The sequence below is a fragment of the Oryctolagus cuniculus genome, chromosome 4 (genome assembly GCF_964237555.1).
Source record: "Oryctolagus cuniculus chromosome 4, mOryCun1.1, whole genome shotgun sequence".
In the NCBI taxonomy this organism is placed as follows: Eukaryota; Metazoa; Chordata; class Mammalia; order Lagomorpha; family Leporidae; genus Oryctolagus; species Oryctolagus cuniculus.
The window spans coordinates 86,416,570-86,441,379 of record NC_091435.1 but is presented as its reverse complement, the minus strand read 5'-3'; the positions used below and the strand labels follow the sequence as shown (position 1 = coordinate 86,441,379).

The window sequence follows — 24,810 nt, the reverse complement described above, 5'->3', positions numbered from 1 at the left end:
TTTTTAAGATTTGTTTTATTTATTTGAGACAGAGTTTTAGAGAGAAGGAGAGCCAGAGAGAGAGAAAGAGAGAGAGAGAGAGAGAGGTCTTCCATCCTCTGGTTCACTCCCCAAATGGTTGCAATGGTCAGAACTGAACTGATCTGAAGCCAGGAGCCAGGAGCTTCTTCTGAGTCTCCCACATGGGTACAGGGGCCCAAGGACTTGGGCCATCTTCCACTGCTTTCCCAGGTTATAGCATAGAGCTGAATTGGAAGTGGAGCAGCTGGGTCTCGAACCGGCGCCCATATGGGATGCCAGCACAGCAGGCTGGGGCTTTAATCAGCTGTGCCGCAGTGCTGGCCCCATCCTTGAATCTATCTCTTGTTCAGTCTTTCTCACTATATAAAATAGTATACTAGAATTTCAGTTCCCAGCCCACAAGTCAGCCTGCTTTTCTTGTCCTTTGAGACCAATTCTTCTGCAAGAGTTAGTTTAGCCTTCAAAGTATAACTAGGATTCATCTACTTTCTTCAGTCACCACCATTACCACCTTAGTCTAAGCCATTATCCTCTCTGAACTAGTCTATAGCAATAATTCTCTGACAGATCTTCTTACTTCTATTTCTCCCATCCAAAATGCTTTATCTGTATGGCAACCAGAGAAATTTTCTTTTTTTTTAGAAAAAAAATTTTTTTGACAGGCAGAGTGGACAGTGAGAGAGAGAGAGAGAGAGAGAGAGAGAGGGAGAAAGGTCTTCCTTAATGTTGGTTCACCCTCGAATGGCCGTTGCCTCCGGCGGCCGGCACACTGCACTGATCTGAAGCCAGGAGCCAGGTGCTTCTCCTGGTCTCCCATAGGGTGCAGGGCCCAAGCACTTGGGCCATCCTCCACTGCCTTTCTGGGCCACAGGAGAGAGCTGACCTGGAAGAGGAGCAACCGGGACAGAATCTGGCATCCCAACTGGGACTAGAAGCCAGTTTGCCAGAGCTGCAGGCGGAGGATTAGCCTATTGAGCCACAGTGCCGGCCTAGAAAAAATTTTTTTTTATTTGACAGGCAGAGTTGGACAGTGAGAGAGAGACAGAGAGAAAGGTCTTCCTTCCATTGGTTCACCCACCAAATGGTTGCTGCGGCTGGCGCGCTGCGCCGATCTTAAGCTAGCAGCCAGATGCTTCTTCCTGGTCTCCCATGCGGATGCAGGGCCCAAGCACTTGGGCCGTCCTCCATTGTCCTCCTGGGCCACAGCAGAGAGCTGGACTGGAAGAGGAGCAACCAAGCACTTGGGCCATCCTCCATTGTCCTCCTGGGCCACAGCAGAGAGCTGGACTGGAAGAGGAACAACCGGGACTAGAACCCGGTGCCCATATGGGATGCCGGCGCCGCAGGTGGAGGATCAACCAAGTGAGCCACGGTACCGGCCCCGAGAAATATTTTTTTTAAAAAACAAACTTGATTATGTTACTTTTGGGCTTTGAATTTTTCCGTGACTTCCAAATTAATTAAAAATAGAATATAGGGGCTGGTGCTGTGGTGTAGCAGGTTGAGCTGCCATCTGTCATGCCAGCGTCCCATATGGGCACCAGTTCGAGTCCCAGCTGTTCCACTTCTGATCCAGCTCCTTGCTAGTGTACTTGGGAAAGCAGCAGAGATGGCCTCAAGTGCTTGGGCTCCTGACTTATGTGGGAGATCTGGATGAAGCTCCTGGCCCCTGGCTTCGGGCTGGCCCAGCCCCAGCTGTTGCAACCATTTGGGGAGTGAACCAGCAGATGGAAGATCTCTTTCTCTCTCTCTCTCTCTCTCTCTCTGCCTCTCTCTCTGTAATTCTGACTTCCAAATAAGTAAGTGAATCTTAAAAAAAGAAAGAATCTAACCTTCTTTCATAGCCTCCTAGACCATACATGACCTTACTGCAGCTCTCCAACCTCTCCAGCCTCATTTGGGACCACCCACTTATTATATTTTAGCTATTCTTGTTTCCATTTAATGGCCTGACCTTATTCCATTCCCACTTCAGACACTTCACACTCCCCTGACCCCGTCCCTGCTCCAGTAGGGGAGCTCTTTTCCCATTCTTTGCGCAGCAGGCTCCTTTTTATTTTTAGTTCTCAGCTTAATGTGCTGTCTTCAGAGATGCTTTCTCTTGCCTTCCTCAGTCTAGCAGCCCTGTTTCTCTGCCCCAGCTACTTTCTATCAAATCACTTCATTGATTTCCTTCATAACTCTTACTAGAATCCAAAATTACCTCGTTTAGTTATTTGTTTACTTGTTTGTTCACTGGATCTCCCACTTCCAGGTACGTTCTGTTGGGATATGGATGCTGTGGGGCTTGTCCTCCATCCCTTGCATTTTGTAGCTGCTCAGCAGATGGGCTGAATGAGTGAAGGCAGTCCTTCCAGCAGAGACAATACCTGCTACATGCAAGGCCGAGGGACAGGAGAATACTGAGCAAGATCACGACTGGAGAGGATTGAAGGTGACTGGGAAGGGTTGCTGAGCAGCAGATAACGAGAGGAAGGTTGGAAGGAAAATCCCCACCAGGTTGCAGAGGGTCTATGATGAATTTACCTTCCCTGTGCTCTGAACTCTGGTGCGGCTTGCCGTCACATCATATTAAATTGCTACGAGCAAGAACTTGTATTTGAGGGGCTGTGTTGTGCATCCCAGGATTTGACACTAGTTCTAGAGTTCTAGTTTTTGAAAGTTGCTCTTGGCACATCTGCTTTATATTTCACTCCCAAGAAAGCTCAGTATTTCTTTAAATTCACAACTTGTTCTTCTAGATTTGTCATGATTTGATTTTATATTGAAGGCTTTGAGTAGCTTTTAATGATGTAGCTTTTTTGTTTTAAACTGTATCAGTTTGAAATGTTTTGAAACTGATATTTCAGTTTATATTACATCACTTTGATTATTGGTGAATTTGGATGATTTTTAAACTTTTTAATTATATTCTTTTTGGATGAATTTTTCAAAAGATTTATTTATTTATTTGAGAGGTAGAGCTACAGACAGATGGAGAGACAGAGAGAGGTCTTCTGTCTGCTGGTTCACTCCCCAAATGACTGCAATGGCTGGAGCTGAGGTGATCTAAAGCCAGGAGCCAGGAGCTTCTTCCAGGTCTCCCATGTGGGTAGCAGAGGTCCAAGCACCTGGGCCTTCCTCTGCAGCTTTTACAGGTGCATTTTCAAGGAGCTGGATTGGAAGTGGAGCAACCAGGACTCAACCAGTGCCCATATGGGATGCCAGTGCCTCAGGTGGGGGCTTTAACCTGCTGTGCCACAGCACCGGTATCTCATGGAGAAGGCACTGATGCCTCTGAGCTTCTGTATCTGTCTGTCCTCAAGAATGTCAGTCCCCCAGGGGAAGAGTAGGGGATCCCTACTCCAGGCAGAGCGAAGACCAAGGCCTCAGCCCACCTGCCAGGCCTTGGAAGACCTTCCAGTCAGGGCACTCCCCTCCCCTTGTGCTTTGGAATCTGGCAAGAGGGGCAAGAACAGACCGACTTTTGCTATTAATATGGGAATCAAAGAAAAATGTGATGTTTTACATAGAGGGTATCTCACGAGCATTTAACTGCAGCAGAGGTGCCCATATGAACCCTGCTATATATCTAAGTGAGGCTAGTAGAGGACGTCGCGCCATAGAGAACCATTTTATTGTTGTTATGTGAACATTAAGGCAAGCAATGTAAAGCACCAGACTAGCATCAATTTTATAGAGCAGTGAACTTTCTAAACTCTAAAATCTAAGCCACACTTTCCATTCTCATCCTCAAAGTTTGTCCTTTGTTGTTAATATGTCACCATTAGATTAAAGAAGCTCAAAGTGGCTGTAATTGAGCTGTTATTTGCTTCTTATTTTAGCCTTAAGTTAGCATATTAATAAAATAGCATATGAGAATCCTGCTGTGTAAATTGTAAGCTAAATTTTCAGAATGGATTTGTAGCCTGGTAACAGCAGAGACTTTAGTGGAATATCACTAATTTTCTTCTTTATCTAGGCCCTTTGTTATTTTTTCTTTCTAGTATACAAAATAATCTTAAAATGAATTCTTCAGACTGTAATTTTGGAGACTGGAAGGAAAAAAGAGAAAGAAAGGGAAAAATGAAAGAAGGCAGATCAAAAGGAGAAGGAAAGAGAAATAAGGGGAGAATAAATAAAAGAAAAACTGGGGCCAGTACTGTGGCGTAGCAAGTAAAGCTGCTACCTGCAGTGCTGGCATCCCATATGGACTCTAGTTTGAGTCCTGGTTGCTCCACTTCAGATCCAGCACTTTTATATGACCTGGGAAAGCAGTAGAAGATGGCCCAAGACCTTGAGCCCATGCACCCATGTGGGAGACCTGGAAAAAGTGCCAGGCTCCTGGCTTCGGATCAGCCCAGCTCCAGTTGTTGCAGCCAATTGGGGAGTGAACTAGTGGATGGAAGACCTCTCTTTGTCTCTCCTTCTCTCTCTGTCTCTGTGACTTTCACTTTCAAATAAATAAATGAATCTTTTTTTAAAAAAAATAAAAAACCAAGACTTTTTTCCTCTTTTCAAGGTTCTCAATTTCCTTTTGATTCATGATAATGTTAGAATTACAGTTTTTCTTTGATAATAATCTATTTCATCTTATTTTACTAGCTCATATTTAAGGATCATTTTGAGGGGGCCGATGCTGTGGCGTGGTGGACTGAGCTCCCACCTGTGGCACCTGTGTCCCATATAGCCACCAGTTTGTGTTCCAACTGCTCCTCTTCCAATCCAGCTCTCTGTTTGTGGTCTGGGAAAACAATGGAAGATGGCCCAGGTGCTTGGGCCCCTGCACTCACATAGGAGACCTGGAGGAAGCTCCTGGCTCCTGGCTTCGGATCAGCTCAAATCTGTCCATTTCAGCCATCTAGGGAATGAACCAAAAGATGGAAGACTTTTTCTCTGCCTCTCCCTCTCTGTAACTCTACCCCTCAAATAAATAAATAAAATCTTTAAAAAATCATTTTGAAACAGTTAGAGATTGGCATAAAGTTGCAAAAATGTATTTTGAAACAATAGCACAGATTTATATAAGGTTGCACAGAGAAGTCTAGTGTTTCCTTGCCTCAGTTTTCCTCAATGCTGTCTTACTGTTTCACTACAGTCCACAAGCAAAGCCAAGAAAATTGACTTTGGTGCAGTGAGAGTGTACAATTCTGTGCCATTTAGCACACTGTAGACTGATGTGACCCCTGCAGTCAAGATACAGCACCAACCCCGTACCACAATGTTCTCCTCTTTCTACCCCTGTGTGTTCATATCTCCTCCTCATCTCTCTTCCCCATCCTTAACTCTTGAAAACAGCTAATCTGTTTCTCAGTATAATTCTGTCGTTTCAATAATGTTATGTAGATAGTGTCAGTACTCATAATAGTATTTTGAGGTTGGCTTTTTCCACTCAGTGTGATTTTCTTCAGATCCATTCTTCTGGCTCTGTGTATTAATAGTTTGAACCTGAGGAATGTGTTCAGATATTGATGGATGCTAAGATGCCCCTTACTTCAGGAAGGCATTAGTTAGATAACCATATTTCAGTTCTGGGACACAAGGAAACCAAATGGCCTAGTCATTCCCTTTCATTTAGGTCCCTGTTCTATGCACGTGCCAAGTGCTCTCCTACAAGTGCCCACTTCTCCACAACTCCTGTTCAGATCTCTCCTTCACAAAATTTCTTGCTGAATATTGTAGTTGACTGGTTTCCTCCTCTCTTGCATACCTTGTTCAAAGAGTCATTGCATACTTGCCTTCCTCTCTGTGTTTATTACATCTTGTTCTTTCCCTTATTGACTACATTGCCATATTTTTTCTCCTTTTTTAGTGTGAGTGCCTCTTGAGGCAGGGAGAATCTTCTTGCAATTCCTGCAAATAAATGACCTGTTCTCAATAAATGTTTGTTGTATTGATTTTGAGTTTAAGGAAATTAGGTTATGGGTTCTGAGTTTCTTGTCAAATGGAAATCATAAAGGTAGGCTTAAAAACAATTCTGATGCCTGGTTTGACCCTCAGGGTTTTCAATTTACTTGATCTTGAGGTGCAACCAGGCTACTAGAAATTGAAAAGCTTCCCAAATGGTGCTATAGGGCAGATCTTGAACCACTGTTTTGGCCAAGATCAAAAATCCCTGAATTAGAGGGATTGGAGGAGACATTGTTTTAGCTGTACCTGTCCACAATACTTTCTTTTGTTGTCAAAAACAAGTATTTTTTCACATTTTGATGCTTAGAAGCCTTCTACTAGGTGTGTTTTTCTCGCTGCTATGACCTGAAGCCAGGAGGCAGGTACTTCCTCCTGGTCTCTCATGCGGGTGCAGGGACCCAAGCACTTGGGTCATCCTCCGTACCCTCCCAGGCCACAGCAGAGAGCTGGACTGGAAGAGGAGCAACCGGGACTAGTAGCCAGCACCCCAACCAGGACTAGAACCCGGGGTGCTGGCGCCACAGGCAAAGGATTAGCCAAGTGAGCCAAGGCACCAGCTGCCTTCTACCGTTAACAGAAAGGTTTATGTATGAGTCAGAAGATGACTGTGTAAATCTTGCCTGTTATTTTGAGTTTATGGAATATAGTTTGCAAATAGGAAATGTGTGTTCTCTACTCTCCATAAAGTTCAAAGCACATTTCTGAGGTCTCCAAAGTATTCACTAACCAGTGGTCTCACGTTGATCAGCTGGGGAGTTTCAAAGATCCTAATGCCCAGGCCGCACCCCATACCAGGAAGGTGAAATTCTCTTGGGAAACGACCTAGGCATCAGCACTTGGTGAAGCTCCCAAGTGATTCCAACGTGCAAGCTGAGATTGAAGACCCACTGTCCTAAACAAATATGTTCCTGTTTATCTTCAAACACATGCACATTAGGACGTTTGGTTTACACGGATTCATGATTATATTAATCCATTGAAAACATAAGCATCACTTTATGCTCATACTTAAAAAAAACTTGGCTGTCATAAATGTATGCATGACATTGTGCTAGTGGCCCACTGCTTTCATGCCCACTGGTTCATTTGTTTCTCAAAACATAAAGCAAAACAAAAAAGCAAGGAAAAAAACCAGCAGTGATGATTAACTTCATACCCCCATTTTACAGATGTAAAAAGGAAAACCTAGACAGAAAAAGTGATGCAGGGCCTAGGGTGAGGCATGCAAGGCACCTGTAGGTTGAAATTTAAGGAGGCACTTACTCTCAGGGTCAAGTGCAAGTACAGGTTGGCACCTGCGTGGGGGTGCCATTTGAAGGTGTGCCCTGAAAGTGGCTTACTCTGATCATTGCGGTGGGGAAACTTCTGTCTGCCAAGAGCTGTTTGGAAATTTATAGCATCATTTGTGGGCCATGTAAAATTATCAGGTTAGAAATTAGCTTTATTGAATTTTGAGTCCTGCTGAAACCCAACCCCTATAATGTGAAAGCAGGACCCAGTCTCTTGTCTGTCTCTGGTAGCCCAAGATGTCCTTGCCTGTCCTTTCTCAAAAGGAATTCACTGATTTGAGGGAGTGATACAGCTGGCCTTACAAGGTCCTAAACCCTGGACTCAAGGAGTTATTTGCTTCTTTAATAAATAAGAAACTTGGGAGCCGGCACTGTGGCCTAGTGGGTAAGGCCATCGTCTGCAGTGCTGACATCCCATATGGACATTGGTTCGAGTCTTGGCTGCTCCACTTCTGGTCCAGCTCTCTGCTATGGCCTGGGAAAGTATTGGAAGATGGGCCAAGTCCTTGGGCCCCTGCACTGCATGGGAGACCTGGAAGAATTTCCTGGCTCCTGGCTTCAGATCCAGCTCAGCTCCAATGGTTGTGCCCATCTAGGGAGTAAACCAGTGGATGGCAGACCTCTCTCTGTGTCTCTCTGCCTCTGCCTCTCTGTAACTCTGCCTTTCAAATAAATAAATCTTAAAAAAAAATAAGAAACTTGATGACCAACATTGTCCGGAGGGGTTTATTTAGGGGAATCCCAGGTCTGGGCAGAAGGTAACTGCTACCTTCTTGTAACCCTCTAGATCAATTGGAGCCCACCTGGCCATCATAAATTCCCTACAGAGCATAGCACCACTGGCCCCTCAAAAGAAGATCGCGAGCACCACTGACTCATCAGGAACTTGGACATGAGCTGAGCATGTGCCTCTCAGCTGCAGTTTCAGTCTAAGTGAACCTTCACCCTTAGCTCCTCAGGGAACTTGGGAACTAAGCAAGAGCTGTCTGGCTCCTTGCTCTGTGCTTTGCATTACTACCCCAATGTCAGCGATTGGCTCTCTGTGCATCTGGGGTTCTACAGCAATGCCTCCAACTATTAATGCATTGTTCAGTAACACTTTCTGTGATTGCCTTGGCAGGGCCAGACCAAATGATTGTGCAAGACTTACTTGCCTATGGGCCAGACCTTCCTACTTCTGGTAGAAAATACTACAAAAATTTGTTTTAAAAAGTATATTATGAAGGGCCGGTGCTGCGGCGCACTAGGCTAATCCTCCGCCTAGCGGCGCCAGCACACCGGGTTCTAGTCCCGGTTGGGGCGCCGGCCCTGTCCTGGTTGCTCCTCTTCCAGTCCAGCTCTCTGCTGTGGCCCGGGAAGCAGTGAAAAATGGCCCAGGTCCTTGGGCTCTGCACCCGCGTAGGAGACCAAGAGGAAGTACCTGACTACTGGCTTCCGATCAGTGCAGCACGCTGGCTGCAATGCGCCAGCTGTAGTGGCCACGTAGGGGGTGAACCAACGGAAAAGACAGACCTTTCTGTCTCTCTCTCTCTCACTGTCTAACTCTGCCTGTCCAAAAAAAAGTATATTATGAAAAAAAGCTATTCATGGATATCAATTTTTTTGCCCCCAAATAAACTTACCTTTTAACTCCATTTTCTGTGAACTTTTTGAGATACTCATAGTTTGGCAGTACAGGGAGAGGTGCTAAGATCAGAATTTGGGCCACTTGTGCCTTCCTCTTCCAGCATCTTCTAGGTCAGGATATAAACACTTATATTAGAAAATGAAGAACTGTATCTGCTTTAACTTAGTGGTGTAGGCTAAATAACCATGTCTATGAAGAATCCTACACCCTCATTCTCAAATCTGTGCATGTATGATCTTTTTTAAAGAAGATTTTATTTGTTTGAAAGTTATAGAGTTAGAGAGAGAGAGAGAGAGAGAGAGAGAGAGAGAGAGAGAGAGGTCTTCATCCCATGGCTCACTTCCCAAATGACTGCAATGGCCAGAGCTGAGCTGATCTGAAGCCAGGAGCCAGGAGCTTCCTCCAGGTCTCCCATGTGGGTGCAAGGGCCCAAGGACTTGGGCCATCTTCCACTGCTTTCCCAGGCCACAGCAGAGAGCTGGATTGGAAGTGGAGCAGTCAGGACTCGAACCAGTGGCCATATAGAGTGCCGGAACTGCAGGCAGTGGCTTCATCTGGTACACCACAGCGCCGGCCCTGCATGTATGATATTATGTGACAAAAAGGACATTGCAGGTGTGATTAAAGTAAGGCTTTTGAGAAGGAAAAAGTGTCTTGGAGTAGCAGTATTTATGAAGGAGACAGGAGAGTTGGAATCAGAAGGAGACGTAAGGAAAGAGAGTGAATGGATGCTTTTAAAAAAAAAATATTTATTTATTTGAAAGGCAGAGTGACAGAGAGAAGGAACGACAGAGATTCTCTATCTGCTGGTTCACTCCCCAGATGCCTGCAACAGCTGGGGCTAGGTCAGGCTGAAGCTAGAAACCAGGGACTCCATCTGGGTTTCATGGCAGGAACTCAAGTACTTGGGCCACGTCCTCTGCTGCCCCCTAGGTGCGTTAGCAGGCAGTGCGGAGCAGCTGGGGCGCTCTGATACAGGATGCAGGTGTCCCAAGCTGCTGACTCCAAACACCCTCCCTTGCCCCCATCCCTGAAGTGATGCTCTGACCGAAAGGAGGCCTAGTGAAGGGATGCCGAGGCTCGATGCTGGCACAAGCAAGGCATTCTTTCTTCTTGGTGCCTCCTGAAGGGTAGCAGCGCTTTAGAAACCTTTGTTTTGGCCACTGAGACCCACTTTGGGGCTTCTTGCCTCCCAGAACCATGAAATAACAAATTCACGTTGTTTTAATTCAGTAAGGATTGTGGCGATTTGCTACAGCAGCAATAAGAAACCAGTCTACTTAGTTTAAAATGAGCATTTTTTTACTCTCATGAAACCACATCTGACTATAGCGTCTAATAGGATGGCTTGATGCAAACACACACACACACACACACAACCCCAAAACTCACAGATGGGTGTAGAGCTCATTATGGGTATCCTTCTCTTGCTATCTGTCCTATGGTGTTTGAGGGAGGCCTGGTCCTGCTCTGAAGAAACTATAGAACGGGTCTTTATCCGTTCTATCCCCTTAAGATTATGGTGTCTTCTCTCGAGGGAGTGAATGTTAGATAGGAAGCTAGAAACTAGCCTATGTGTGTGTGACAGGAGCCTGAAGAAAACAAGTTTCTGGGGCTGGTCTGTGGTGCAGTGGGTTAACGCCCTGGCCTGAACGACCACATCCCATATGGGCGCCAGTTCGAGTGCCGGCTGCTCCACTTCCAATCCAGCTCTCTGCTGTGGCCTGGAAAAGCAGTGGAAGATGGCCCAAGTCCTTGGGTCCTTGCACCCATGTGGGAGACCTGGAAGAAGCTCCTGGCTCCTGGCTTCAGATCAGTGCAGCTCTGTCTGCTGCGGCATACTGGGTAGTGAACCATGGGATGGAAGACCTCTCTCTCTCTCCCTGCCTCTCCTTCTCTCTGTTGAAAGTCTCACTCTGACTTTCAAGTAAATAAATAAAGCTTTTTAAAAAAAGAGAACAAGTTTCTTCAGAGAAGAAGGCAACAGCCTCAGACACAGGTCAGTAGTTTACATGGCGAAGTCCCACCCAGACCCTGAGAACTTCACAGGAGGTCTCAGCCCTCCCCCAGGGCAAGCTCCACAGGAGAATCCTCTCTCCTCTCTCCTCAGCACCAAATTGGGTATCTGGCCTGGTAACATCCTTCCTCCAAGGCAGGCACCCTAGGGGAGGCTCCTCAGTCTGATAGCACTGAGTAGGGCTCCTTGGGAGGAATTTCACCCAATTCACACTCAGCAGACCCTTTGTCCTGGAGGAGGAGGAGGAGGAGGAGGAGGAGGGGAAGGAGAACTGGCAGGAAGAACTCAGCTGCTTTCCCGTGTAAGCCCTGGTCTGAACACAGAGTGTGCACTCAGCACTCAGCTCTCTGCTGAGGCTCCCGCCTGGCCTGCCGGGTGTGTTCTCTCCATTTAACCATGTAACCTTACTTTCCCCAGTCTGAGCAACTAGCACTCTCTCCAGGCTCTGTCTGGAGAGGTACCCCCATGAAATCTTTTTTTTTTTTTTTTGACAGGCAGAGTTAGACAGAGAGAGAGAGACAGAGAGAAAGGTCTTTCTTTTTCCGTTGGTTCACCCCCCAAGTGGCTGCTAGGGCCAGTGCTGTGCGGCTGGTGTGTTGCAGCAGGTATGCTGCACTGATCCGAAGCCAGGAGCCAGGTGCTTCTCCTGGTCTCCCATGAGGTGCAGGGCCCAAGCACTTGGGCCATCCTCCACTGCACTCCCGGGCCACAGCAGAGAGCTGGACTGGAAGAAGAGCAACCGGGACAGAATCCGGCGCCCCGACTGGGACTAGAACCCAGGGTGCTGGTGCTGCAGCCAGAGGATTAGCCTAGTGAGCCGTGGCGCTGGCCCCCCATGAAATCTTGCTACCTTGCTTACCACTGCAAAAAGATAAATAAATAAATAAATAAATAGCCTAATGATTGTATTTAGCCAAAGAAGAGGGAGCTGAATGGATGTGGTTGCTAATAGGGAAGCTCATAGAAAACACCTTGGTCCTTCTCCATTACCAAGGTCTGTAATTGCTCTGGCTCTCTGATAAGGCTCTGATTAGCTTTTCACCTTCAAACCTGATTAATCAATACCCTCTAAGGAATTGGAGAAGCAGTATGGCTTGGGTCAAGTCTTAGGTCAAGCATGCTTTAATCATATGTGTTTTCCTGCCAAGCAACACAAATTGTTAAATCCATGGAAGTGGCAAGTTTGAAGTGAGGAAGACTTCTTTATTTCCTTCTAAGAAAGAGAAATTGAGAGATTAGCTGTAATGGACACCCTGGAATAATGTCTGTGCACACAGGAAAAGACACAAGGAGTACATCCTGCATTCAATTTGGCACTGGGCCCCATTCACACACAGCCAAGTTTTCTCTTCACAATTCCTTAGGAAAGCTTCAGGTTGCTTTCTCGATAGTTCTAATGCAGTAAGTTTTTCCTCCTTGGTTAGAAATGATTGCTATTTCCTAATGTATAGTCAAATAAAGTAGTTGGCTCATGTTTAGGTACTACTGTACCAAAACCAAGAAAGAATCATTGTAAATACTTAAAGCATGCTCAATACGGTAAGGCACCTACATTGTGAGAGGCATCTGGGAACTGATTCGGCACTGAAAATAGGTCCTCACTTTATCCTAGGTGTACCCTCACAGGGCAGATGGTAGACAGAGTCATTAGCATTATTACTTTTCCTTTGGTTTGCTTTTCTCTCTTTCTCCGTCTTTCTCTGATAAGCACGTGATTGAGTTTGAAAGCAATTGAAAATTAAATGGATGACTTTACTCTTTCATCAAATTAAATGTTTCCATTGGGAACTGTAAAATCTCGTTCACCAATACAGCATTCAAGATGTTAGAAGGGAGAATTTAGAGAGATTAAGAGCTAGGAAGATGATGAGATAGACTTATTTTGTGAGACAGTAAGAGTTGGAACTACAGTCATGTGCTGCATAGTAGCATTACAGGAGTGATGCATCACAGATGTGATGGTGGTCTCGTAGGGTTGTAATGGTGGGGCAGGCATTGTGGCATACAGGTTAAGTTGCCATCTGTGATACTGGCATCCCATATGGGCACCGGTTTGAGTACTGGCTGCTCTGCTTCCAATCCAGCTCCCTGCAAGACGCACCTGGGAAAGTAGCAGAAGATTGCTGAAGCACTTGGGTCCCTGCCACCCATGTGGGAGACCTGGATAGAGTTCCAGGCTCTTGGCTTCAGCCTGGCCCAGCCCTGGCCATCTCTTTAAAGATTTATTTGACAGAGAGAGGTAGAGAGAGAGAGAGAGAGAGAGAGAGAGATCTTCCATCTGCAGGATCACTCCCCAAATGGCCACAACGGCCAGAATTGAGCCAATCCGAAGCCAGGAGCCAGGAGCTTCTTCTGGGTCTCTCATGTGAGTGCAGGGCCCAAGGACTTGGACCATCTTCTACTGCTTTCCTAGGCCATCACAGAGAGCTGAATTGGAAGTGGTGCAGCTGGGATTTGAACCAGCGCCCATTTGGGATACCGGTGCTTCAGGCCAGGGCTTTAACCCACCGTACCACAGCACCAACGCCTCTCTCTCTCTTACACACTTTCTGTCTCTTCTTCTCTTTGTAACTCTGCCTTTCAAATAAAATAAAAAATCTTTTTATAATATAAAAAATAATACTGGTGCTGAATAATTCCTGTCACTTTGTGAGTTCATAACTCTCATAACATTGTCATTGCACAATGCATTCCTTATATGTTCATGGTGATGCTACTGTAAACAAACTTGTTCAGATATGTAGAAATACACAAGCACTTACCATTGAGTTACATTTTTCTATAGTATTCAGTATAGTAATATGGTGGACAGGATTGTAGCTTAGAAATAATAGGGGCTGGCACCGCGGCTCACTTGGCTAATCCTCTGCTGTGGCGCCGGCACCCTGGATTCTAGTCCCGGTTGGGGTGCCGGATTCTGTCCCAGTTGCTCCTCTTCCATTCCAGCTCTCTGCTGTGGCCCGGGAAGGCAGTGGGTGATGGCCCAAGTCCTTGGGCCCTGCACCAGCATGGGAGACCAGGAGGAAGCACCTGGCTCCTGGTTTCTGATCTGCGCAGTGTGCCGGCCGTGGCAGCCATTTGGGGGGGTGAACCAATGGAAGGAAGACATTTCTCTCTGTCTCTCTCTCTCACTCTCTAACTCTGCCTGTCAAAAAAAAAAAAAAAAAAAAAAAAAAAAAAAAAAAAGAAGAAGAAGAAGAAAGAAAGAAATAACAGGATACATGATATAGCCTAGAAGTGTTGTAGGTAATCTCATCTAGATTTGATTGAGTACCTTCAATGATGTTTGTATCTAATGACATATTTCTCAGAATCTATACCTGGTACGAGACTGTAGTACCAGTGGGTGGGCACTGGAGACAGAGTCAACATGTACAAGAACTTTCTTACAGTCCAAGTCTTTGAGAAGCTAGAAGAAATTTTTCTGAAACTGGTGATCTCCCCAGTGTACAAGTATTCACACTGAGATTAGCCAGGCACATGTGGGAAGGAGATTAAAGCACTGGACTGTAGATTCCTTTTAAGATGAAAATTCTCCATTATGATATTTATCATCTTCCATTTCCCCTCAATATTTGGTTCTCTCTTTTCAAGGAGATAAAGTTGCCATAAGATTATTTGCTTGCCATAGAAATTCCAAAATACTACAGCAACCTTCTTTCTTCTTGTGTAAGATACAACACCTTGTTAAATGACAGCTTTTCTGTAAAGTGGATTTTAATACCGGGTATGTTATTGTGGGCCCTTCCAATAAAGTCTTGTATGAATTCCACCAAAGTCCCTCTGTTATGAGTTCTAAATTCTGATATCGTGAAGAGCAAAGGAAAGTATTATGGAGAGGCTGTTGGTGTTACTAGTTTTTCTTCTTCTAGAAATGGGTGCCATGGTATTTTCCAAGCACTGGGTTTTGTGTTTAAGAGACCATGAAGGAGAACCCTTCTTGGATCCCATCTGGGGCTGGCTGCGGTCCACACCTGTCAGGGTCCTGCCATGTGTAAATCATGCACCCAAATACATCCAGAAAGAGCCCATCCATCATGCGCCTGCAGTGATGGGGGCCGCACTGTCTGTAAATCTGGGGAAAATAATGTATGTGTGCTGCAAGATGACATTCCATAATGAGATTTTGATATTCCATAGCATGGGATTTGCTATGTGTGACAGAGATGAATTTCACAGTGAGCGTGGCTGCGGAGAGGCTGCTGAGCCTGGCGGACACACGCGAAGTAAAACCCCTCTCAGGCCATCAAGTTACAGCTCCTCTCCACTGGAAGTAATTGCTCAGGGCTGCCAAGAAAGGGCTGCCAGACTGAATCTTCTTGAAAGGGTAGCTGAGTGTTTAGGCAAAGCAAAATCTCTAATCTCTCTCTCTCCTCTCTCTCTCTCTCTCTCTCTCTCTCTCTCTCTCTCAATATATATATGAGATGGTCAACCACAATATGGGGAAGAAAATTGGATTAAAATTGGATTCTAGATTCCTTTCTTTTTAAAAATTAAGATTTTTTGCAAGATTGTTTTTAAAGGAATTTATTGATACATTAGAGTCCCAGGATCACAAGTACACAATAATTACAACACAATTTTCATTAATTCTCATGTTTACATGATATTAATATAGACATCAATGTCAGTGTATTTCATAGATACAATTCTAAGAATATAATAATATTCACTCCATTCCTCCCCTCTCCCTCCCTCCTTTTTTTTTTAATTTTTGAGATATCATATTTTTAATTTACATTATAGTCAAAAGCTTAATGCTCCACCCAACTAGAAATTGGCTTGCCATATGATCCAGCAATCCCACTATTGGGTATATACTCAAAAAGCACAAATACATTCCATCAAAGAGATACCTACACCACCATGTTTATAGTAGCACTATTCACAACAGCCAAAATATGGAATCAACCATGGTGTCCTTCATTAGATGAATGGAAAAAGAAAATGTGACATATATGCACAATGGAATATTAGTCAGTTATAAAAAGAATACAATTCTACCAGTTGCATAAAAATGGATGCAATGGGAGGGCATCATGTTGAAAGAAATAAGCTGAACACAGAAAGACAAACACCACGTTTTCTTCCTAATACATGGGAGCTAAGATTAGAAAAAAAAATTAGAAAACAGAAACAAAAAAGAAAGAAATGCCTGTGTATATCTGTATTGCTGAAAACACAGTTCTGTCAAACTTTGTTTTATGTCTGTGTCAAACAAATGGTTAAGAATGATGTACTACTGTAGTTTTAATGACCTGTGATCATTTTCAAATTTACTGTATATGAGTGAAATAGATTACTTTTTAAAAAAAATTTAGGGACTGGTCCTCTGGCATAGTAGGTTAAGCCTCCACCTCTGGCGCCGGCATCCCATATGGGCACTTATTTGAATCCTGGCTGCTCTACTTCCGATCCAGCTCCCTGCTAATGGCCTGGGAAAGCAAGAAGATGGCCCAAGTGCTTGGGCCCATGCACTCACATGGGAGACCAGAAGAAGCTCCTGGCTTCTGGCTTCTGGCTTCGGATTGGTCTATCTCTGGATCTCTGGCTGTTGTGGCCATTTGGGGAATGAACCAGTGGATGGAAGATCTCTCTCTCTCTCTCTCTCTCTCTCTCTCTCTCTCCCTTTTTCTGTAACTCTGCCCCTCCAATAAATAAGTAAATCTTAAATTTTTTTAAAGATTTATTTATGTGAAAGGCAGAGTTACACACAGAGAGAAGGAGAAATAGAGAGAAAGAGATCTTCCATCTGCTAGTTCACTAACCAAATGGCCACATCAAAGACCAGGGCTGGGCCAGGCTGAAGCCAGGAGCTTCCTCTGGGTCTCATGTGGGTGTAGGGGCCCAAGCACTTGGGCCATCCTCCATCACTTTCGGGCACATTAGCAGGGAGCTAGTTTGGAAATGGAGCAAATGGTGCCCATTTGGGATGACAGCATTCCAGGTGACAGCTTAACCTGTTCTGTTATGTCAAAATGCTGGCCCTAGATTCCTTTTAACTGAAAATTTTCCACTATATTTATAATCACTTTTAAAAAAAGATTTATTTATTTACTTGAAAGTCAGAGTTACAGAGAGAGAGAAGAGAGGCAGAGAGAGAGAGGCCTTCCATTTGCTGGTTCACTCCCTAATTGGCCACAACAGCTGGAGCTGTGCCAATCGGAAGCCAGGAGCCAGGAGCTTCTTCTGGGTCTCTCACATGGATGCAGGGGCCCAAAGACCTGGGCCATCTTCTACTGCTTTCCCAAACCATCGCAGAGAGCTGGATTGGAAGTGGAGCTGCCAGGACCTGCACCGGCGCCCATATGGGATGCCAGCACTGCAGGCAATGGCTTAACCTGCTATGCCACAGCACTATCCCCTATTCATGTATGCTATACACACATGTACATATACATGGCATTAAACAACATTCCTTGACCACATTTATTACTTATGGTAATAGAACCCAACAGTATGTGACACGATTTTTTTTTAGGATTTATTCATTTATTTGAGAGACAGAGTTTGAGAGAGAGAGAGAGAGGAGAGAGGAGAGAGGAGAGAGGAGAGAGAGAGAGAGAGAGAGAGAGAGAGAGAGAAGAGACAAAGAGAAATGGCTTCAATCCACTGGTTTACTCCCCAAATGGCTACAATGGCCAGACAGAACTGGGCTGATCCAAAGCCAAGAGCCTGGAGCTTCTGGGTCTCCCACATGAGTGCAGGTGCCCAAGCACTTGGCCCATTTTCCACTGTTTTCCCAGGCCATAACAGAGAGCTGGATCAGAAGTGGAGCAGCCAGGACTTGAACCAGTGCCCATGTGGGATGCCAGTGCTGCAGGCAGAAGCTTAATCTACTACACCACAGAACTGGCCCCAATTATGTGACACTCTTGTGTCCCCTGCACATGACGTGGATGCAAAATAAAGATTGCCTTTGAGTTCAGAATAATATAAGTAACCTAAAATGGTCAGATTCTTACTCCCACAGCCACATATAGAGCCATTTTATACCTTCATCATTTTTAATGGTCCTAGAGGTAAACCAAGTCCTCGCTACATAAAGTGTGGCTAGACTAACATGTTGTTAGTCTAGTTGTTAGCACTTATTAGAAATCACTATTGGAGGGGCCGGCGCTGTGGCATAGCAGCTGTGGTGCTGGCATCTGATGTGGGCACTGGTTCGTGTCTCAGCTGCTCCACTTCTGGTTCAGCTCTCTTCTATGGCCTGGGAAAGCATAGAAGATGGCCCAAGTTTTTGGGCCCTTGTACCTGTGTGGGAGACCCAGAGGAGGCTCCTGGCTGGTGGCTTTGGATCAGCACAGCTCCAGCCAATGTGGCCATCTGGGGAGTGACTCAGCAGATGGAAGACCTCTCTCTCTCTCTCTCTCTCTCTCTCTCTCTCTCTCTCCCTCTCTCTCTGCCTCTGCCTCTCTATACCTCTGCCTTTCAAATGAATAAATAAATTTTTTTTAAAAAGAAATTACTATTGGAAACTTGTAAACACTCTTGGGTCCCTTGACCTACTGTATCAGAACCTGCAAATAGCAAGATCACCAGGTGGTTTTTGTATGCATTAAAACTTTAGAAGCACTGTGTTAAGTGATGTTTGAGATGTTCCCCTATGATCAGCAGCATTAATATTAATACTATAATACAAATAATTCCATACATGTGTGTCTAACTTCTGCATTTTACAAAAATTCTCACAATCTTTACCAAATTTGAGCTTTCCCACAAGTTTGTAAAGTAGGTAGGTGCCATTATCTTCATTTGATAGGTTATAGTGATTAAGAATTTTTCCTGAGATACCTGCAGGTGAATAGGGAGCCTAAATTCAAACTCAGGAGCTGTGGTCCCAGGTCCACATTTCTTTCTCATCGTTGCAGAGCTTGTGCTATGGATTTGCTTTTGTCTTCAGGAGTGATGAAAGATTCTATCATCATTCACACAGTCTCAGATATCCCCACGCTGAACAGGCACCGGCATCTGTACATGACTGGCTACACCTTGAGTTACTGTTCGTGGCTGAGTCTGTGCAGAACTTTCTGAATCCAGTGGGATCACACATGACCTCAGTCACATTAGGTCTACATTCTGACAGCCTTGCAATAGCCGCTCCACTTGGGCTTGATTTCAGATTGATCCCCCAGGTCAACTTGGTGATCCTAGACCTGTGTCTGATTATTAACCACAATTACTTTAAGGACCTATGACTACAGAGCAATTTCCCAGGCCAGTCATTGACACACAGATTGATGTAGCATGCACTCTTGTATTATGTGTCACCTCTGGCAAGAGATGCTCAAAATACTTTTGATGATGAGAGAATAACCTAATCATGACATCCTGTGTAATGGAATCATTGCTCTAGGGGCTTCAGGTGTGGCCCTGGAATTCACAGAGGGACTTGTGCCAGTGTGAAGCCAACAAGATGTTAACGTCTTGCTAACGAGACCAAGCTAAAAGAGTTCTCCAGCCTATCTAAAAATTTAGTACCTCTGAGGACCAAGAGGATCTTAAAAAATCTCATGGGTTGGAAATGTAGGGATGGTGGAATTAAGAAGGAATGTTTCAGTGCAGAGGGTCAATGAAGGTTATGTGTATTGGACACATGTCGTTTGTTAGTCTAGTGCATAAAGATATTCATAACATGTTTTTATATAATCTTAATATGAACTTTTTAGCAAAGAAGGCTTCATTAATATCAAAGCAAAGAAAATGATGTACATATTTGAGGGATTTTCAGCAGAGAAATAAATTCATTGAGTTACATAGTTAATGTTCTTAACAAAAATTGCTTGAAAATTGAATTACCTATGCATATACTGGACTAGGTGGGCCCTTAAAGAGAATTTAAAATGAAATAAGAAAGAAAGAGCTGTTGACATCTCTGAATTTTTGCCTGGGCTGAAGAATGGATATTGCAGAATAAATAAGAACAATAAAGAAAAACAAACTAATGCTAATTCAGAACTTAACCCATATTCTTTAGGACCAGTGAATCTCCCATTTAGATTTCGGAAGATGCAGTTCCCAAGTGCAACATTCACATAAGGTACTTCCTTAATTGCATGCAATCTATATGGTTTTTTCTAAACATAAAGCACTCCCTTGGAATATTGAAACACTTATTCTCGTGCTCTATTGGCTCCACACTTTTCTGCAATTCTGAGATGATAAAAATCAAATTCTGGCTGCATTTCTCTCTTCTTCTCTCCTCCTTCTCCCAAAGCCTCATCATGCAAAAACTCAAAGGCAGCCTCCCTGGGTTATGGAATCACATTTGGCCATGATGTTATTCATGCCCACATTCTTGTTGAAATATTAATCAGGATTCCTGACTTCCGTTCACCTGCAGCCATGCTGGGACAAAGCCTGCCTTCTTATCTGGGGAAGATTTTTCTTGTTGGGAGCTTACTTGCCTTACACATTCTCATCTCTCCTTTTTGCTCATTCCCTTCAGCGAAGAGAGCAAGGGCCTGATCTAGAGCAAGTCAGAAAGAGGCAATGCTGCCGAGGCTGCTCTATGATGATCTTCCTGAGCATCAGGGACGCGCCCCCGCGCCGTGCGATGTGTGCATTTGCCTAGTGCAGACTCTAAGCGCGCTGGGTGCATTGGTGTTCCATCACGTGGCGTCTGGGGAAGGAGTTCAGCAAAGACATAATTTATATAAACACAACAATTCTTTCTGTGATGGAAAATCATGAAATATGGCATTTTCCCCAAATTTCATATTACAAAAGGTAAGAATGGGCGCCTCTGCTTTATGTTGTCCTCTCCTTTTTGGTTTTAGTGCGCTAAGCCATTACTGCAAATCACATGTTATTATCAGCTCAGCTTTAGAGATGAGAAAATGGCAGCCCAGAGAGGTTGTGAAGCTTGTCCAAGGCCACACAGCTAGCTATTGGCAAAGTTGAGATTCAAATCCACAGCTGAGACCTGAAACCACTGCTGTGAGGTGCTTCCTTAAATGTACTTTGTAAATTACAACACACAGCAGACCTGCCACTTCTCTTGTTGGACATATTCTGTGGATTTGTCTCCACTCTGGAGTGCTTGCATGGCCTGCCCCTGTTGAGAACCTCCGCCTCATCGTAAGGGCTGCTCTTTGAAACTCCTCTCCCCTACGCTCCCCTCATTTTCCTCCTTGATATTAATATCTCTTGCAAGTGATGGCCATATACATGTTACTGGAAGAAATTCTAGGAACATACAAAAAGCAGTCCTTAGTCCCTTCCCTGAGGTAACCAGATTAGTTTTGTCAAGACTTCACTCGTATACACGGGTATTTTCCTTTCATATTATTTTGCAGTTTCTTTCTTTCTTTTTTTTTTTAGTCCTATTGTCATGTTTAATCCCAGTGAGAGTCAAGTTGGGAATTGATAATTCCTTTTTTTTTTTTTTATTTTGCAGTTTCTTGTCTGTGTGTGTGTGTGTGTCTGTGTTTCACTTAACAAAAACATCCTGAAACTCGGTGCATGTCAGTGTACTTGAAGCTGCCTTGCTCTAACTACTAGCAGCCTAGCTTCCGTACAAAGCTGTGTCTCCTGGAAATACTGCTTATCTTTTCATTTATCCAGGTCATTGTTGACAGATTTTAGTAAATCGCATAGTCCTTGCATTTCCAGATAATTTTAAGTGTTGGTTGCTACTGTGACTGTGATCTTCCAATTTGTCTTCTACTTGGCTTTGTGGATGTTTAGGACAGCTACCGATCTTGGCTCTTGTCATATCGCTGATCTTCCATTCACTGTGATTTTCTTAGAGATATTCTAGACAGATGAGCATGGTATCTACAGATAAAGAGTTTTCACCCCTTTGTCCATAACTAACAGATTTGTCTTTTTTAAATGTTTTCTTATGCTCTTGGGGAAGGTCTGTAGTATAATATCTAATAAGAGTGATGATTGTGGGGGCATCTTTAGCTTGCTTTGTATTTAACTGGCTATGTTTCTAATGTTCTGATGACGTGTGTTTTTGGTTCCTGGTAAATGGATTCTTTCTTCCATGAGGAGTCTCTGGGGAATATTTTCTGCTGGCATTTAATAAAAAATAGCTGCTGAATAAGTGGTTTTTTTTTTCTCTACTATTTTCTGTACCTATTGTGATTACTTTATGGTCTAACTTACTTTCTCTGGTAAAGTGAATTACATGAATGGAGTTTCTATTCATGCAATTTTTTTTCTACTTTTCCATATCAGTTTGCCAGTTTTTTTATAAGATTTATTTATTTATTTGAGAGGCAGAGTTACAGAGAGGCAGTGGCAGAGAGAGGGATAGAGAGGTCTTCCATCCACTGGTTCACTCCACAAATGGCTGCAATGGCCAGAGCTACACCATTCCAAAGCCAAGAGCCAGGAGCTTCTTCCAGGTCTCCCATGAAGGTGCAGAGACCCAAGGACGTGGGCCACCTTCTAATGCCTTCCCAGGCCATAGCAGAGAGCTAGATCAGAAGGGGAACAGCTGGGACTCAAACTAGCGCTCGTATGGGATGCTGACACTGCAGGCAGCGGTTTTACCTGCTGTACCACAGAGTCAGCCCCTCAACTTAACATGTTTTAAACTTTAAAAATTTTACTTATTGAATTAACAAATTGACACTCTTGTTTATTTGTTAAGTCAACAACAGGAGTCACTGTGCACTTACTCCTCATGTAGGATCTCTGTCCTTAATGTGCTGTACACTGAGGCTTAATGCTATAACGAGTACTCAAACAATATATTTCACTTTGTGTTTCTATGGGGGTGCAAACGATTGAAATCTTTACTTAATGTACACTAAACTGATCTTCTGTATATAAAGAGAATTGAAAATGAATCTTGATGTGAATGGAAGGGGGGAGGGAGTGGGAGAGGGGAGCGTTGCGGGTGGGAGGGAAGTTATGGGGAGGGGAAGCCATTGTAATCCATAAGCTGTACTTTGGAAATTTATATTCATTAAATAAAACTTAAAAAGAAAAAAAAATTTACTTGTTGGGGCCAGTGCTGTGGCATACCAGGTAAAACTGCCACTTGTGGTGCTGGCATTCCATATAGGCACTGGTTCAAGTCCTAGCTGCTCTACTTCTGATCCAGTTCTCTGCTAGTGCCCCTAGGAAAGCAGTGGAAGATGGCCCAGTTAGATGACCCCTGCCCCTGTGGGATACTCAGAAGAAGCTCCTGGCTCCTGGCTTTGGCCAAGCCCTGAGGAGTGAACCAGCAGATGGAAGATTCTCTTTCTCTCTCTGTCTTTCAAATAAGTAAATAAATCTTTTAAAAGATTTACCTATTTATGCACCTGCCATCTTCCTATTATCTCTAGAAAACAAACAGACAAACAAACCCTGAAAGGTCCTTGAAAACTATTTCATTTTAATATTGTGGATTTTCAATTAATGTCGAAAGATACTTCTTTGTAAAAATCATGCCTGTGTTCACCTGCATGACACCATGGCTGTGCAGAGAGATGTTATTCTTAGGTTTATGTAAATATGTATAAAATGAAGATCAGGTCTGAGATTCAAACCAAGCTAGGATCAGAGTTAATCTTAAATTTAAGTTTTATTACTCAAAGGCAAATGCTCTTTTTGTCATCCCGTGGATGGTAGCATTCATTGTCAGAGACAGCACCCATATGTTCCATGTTTTTGGAGAAACTGAGAAGCTCAAAAATGATATTTGCACTGTCTGGGTGGTATTGAATGTAGGGGATGCTGCTTCCTAACTGGAGGGCAATGAGTTTATATGGTGGAAACTTTCATATTAGGGCCTATTATTGCCGGTGCTGAGGCTCAATAGGCTAATCCTATGCCTGCGGCACCGGCAGCCAGGGTTCTAGTCCCAGTCGGGATGCCGGGTTCTGTCCCGGTTGCTCCTCTTCCAGTCCTGCTCTCTGCTGTGGCCTGGGAGTGCAGTGGAGGATGACCCAGGTCATTGGGCCCTGCACCCGCAGGGGAGACCAGGAGGAAGCACCTGGCTCCTGGCTTCGGATCGGCGCAGTGCACCGGCCACAATGCGCTGGCTGTAGCAGCCACTTTGGGGGTGAACCAACAGAAAAGGAAGACCTTTCTCTCTGTCTCTCTCTCTCATGGTCTAACTCTGCCTGTCAAAAAAAAAGGCCCTATTATTGACCAATACCCAGTTAAGCAACCTTCACCTTTCTCAGAATCACAGGTCAAATCTGAAAGCGTTTGGAGCTAATTCTCTCTCTCTCTCTAATTAGATAAACAACATAAAATTCAAGAGAGAGAAATGACTTTCACCAGTCAAGCTGTGTGTTACCAAATTTCTCAGGAGAGCTAAGACCACTTTTATTTAGCACGGTTTAATTATTTGAACTTACAGACTAAAAGAAAAAAAAAGCTTGCCTAGATAAATCTTTACTCCTTATTCTGAGATAGCAGGCTGCTACTAAAATTGGGTATTAGACCACAATCTGGGAGATTTTAAAATAAATTTGGGAATAAAAATGGTAGCAGTGACCATTGTACGTTCCATGAGCTGCAGGGGAAGCTCATGGCTCCACATACCATCCTACCCTCTGTCTGCAAAGTGCCGTGGTCACTGTTTGAAGCCCAAGGGGGGCTTGGCCTCTTTCTCCATGAAACCAAAGCCCATGCCCTGTGAATTGACTGGGGACCCACAATAATAAACTCTGTGCCTCATACCACTGCATCAATAATTAGTTACTAAAATTGAAAACATTTCATTGTCCCAAGATTTGATAAAATGAGAAACATCAGTTGGATTGCAGGTTCCTGTTGACTTGGGTTTCATCTCAGCACCAGCAATGCTGTGTTATCATCAAGGTGAAGATGAAAAGCAAGGCCAGCTCCAGGAATCACTTTGCTTGTCTGAGTATTGAAAAAAATTTTTTAAAAAGATGAATAAAACTGTTGCTGGATCTGGCAGATATTAAATCATTATATTATCAATAAAGTTATTTGCCACAAACCTATTTAGTTTTATTAGACTCACTACAGAGATACTTAAATAGTGTAGT

General features: G+C 44.1%; 1 long non-coding RNA gene across 3 annotated transcripts in view; it reads left to right on the top strand.

The window, feature by feature from the left end:
- LOC103350482 (uncharacterized) overlaps window positions 1–24,810 on the top strand; it is a 49,248-nt gene that overhangs the window by 5,837 nt on the left and 18,601 nt on the right. For 2 of the 3 annotated variants that reach the window (XR_007908847.2, XR_001794583.3), the window contains exon 2: window positions 2,276–2,455. This is a non-coding gene — a long non-coding RNA (uncharacterized lncRNA). Of the gene's footprint in view, window positions 1–2,275; window positions 2,456–19,820; window positions 19,884–24,810 lie in introns of all 3 variants that reach the window. The other variant, XR_011387995.1, reaches the window with a different exon arrangement.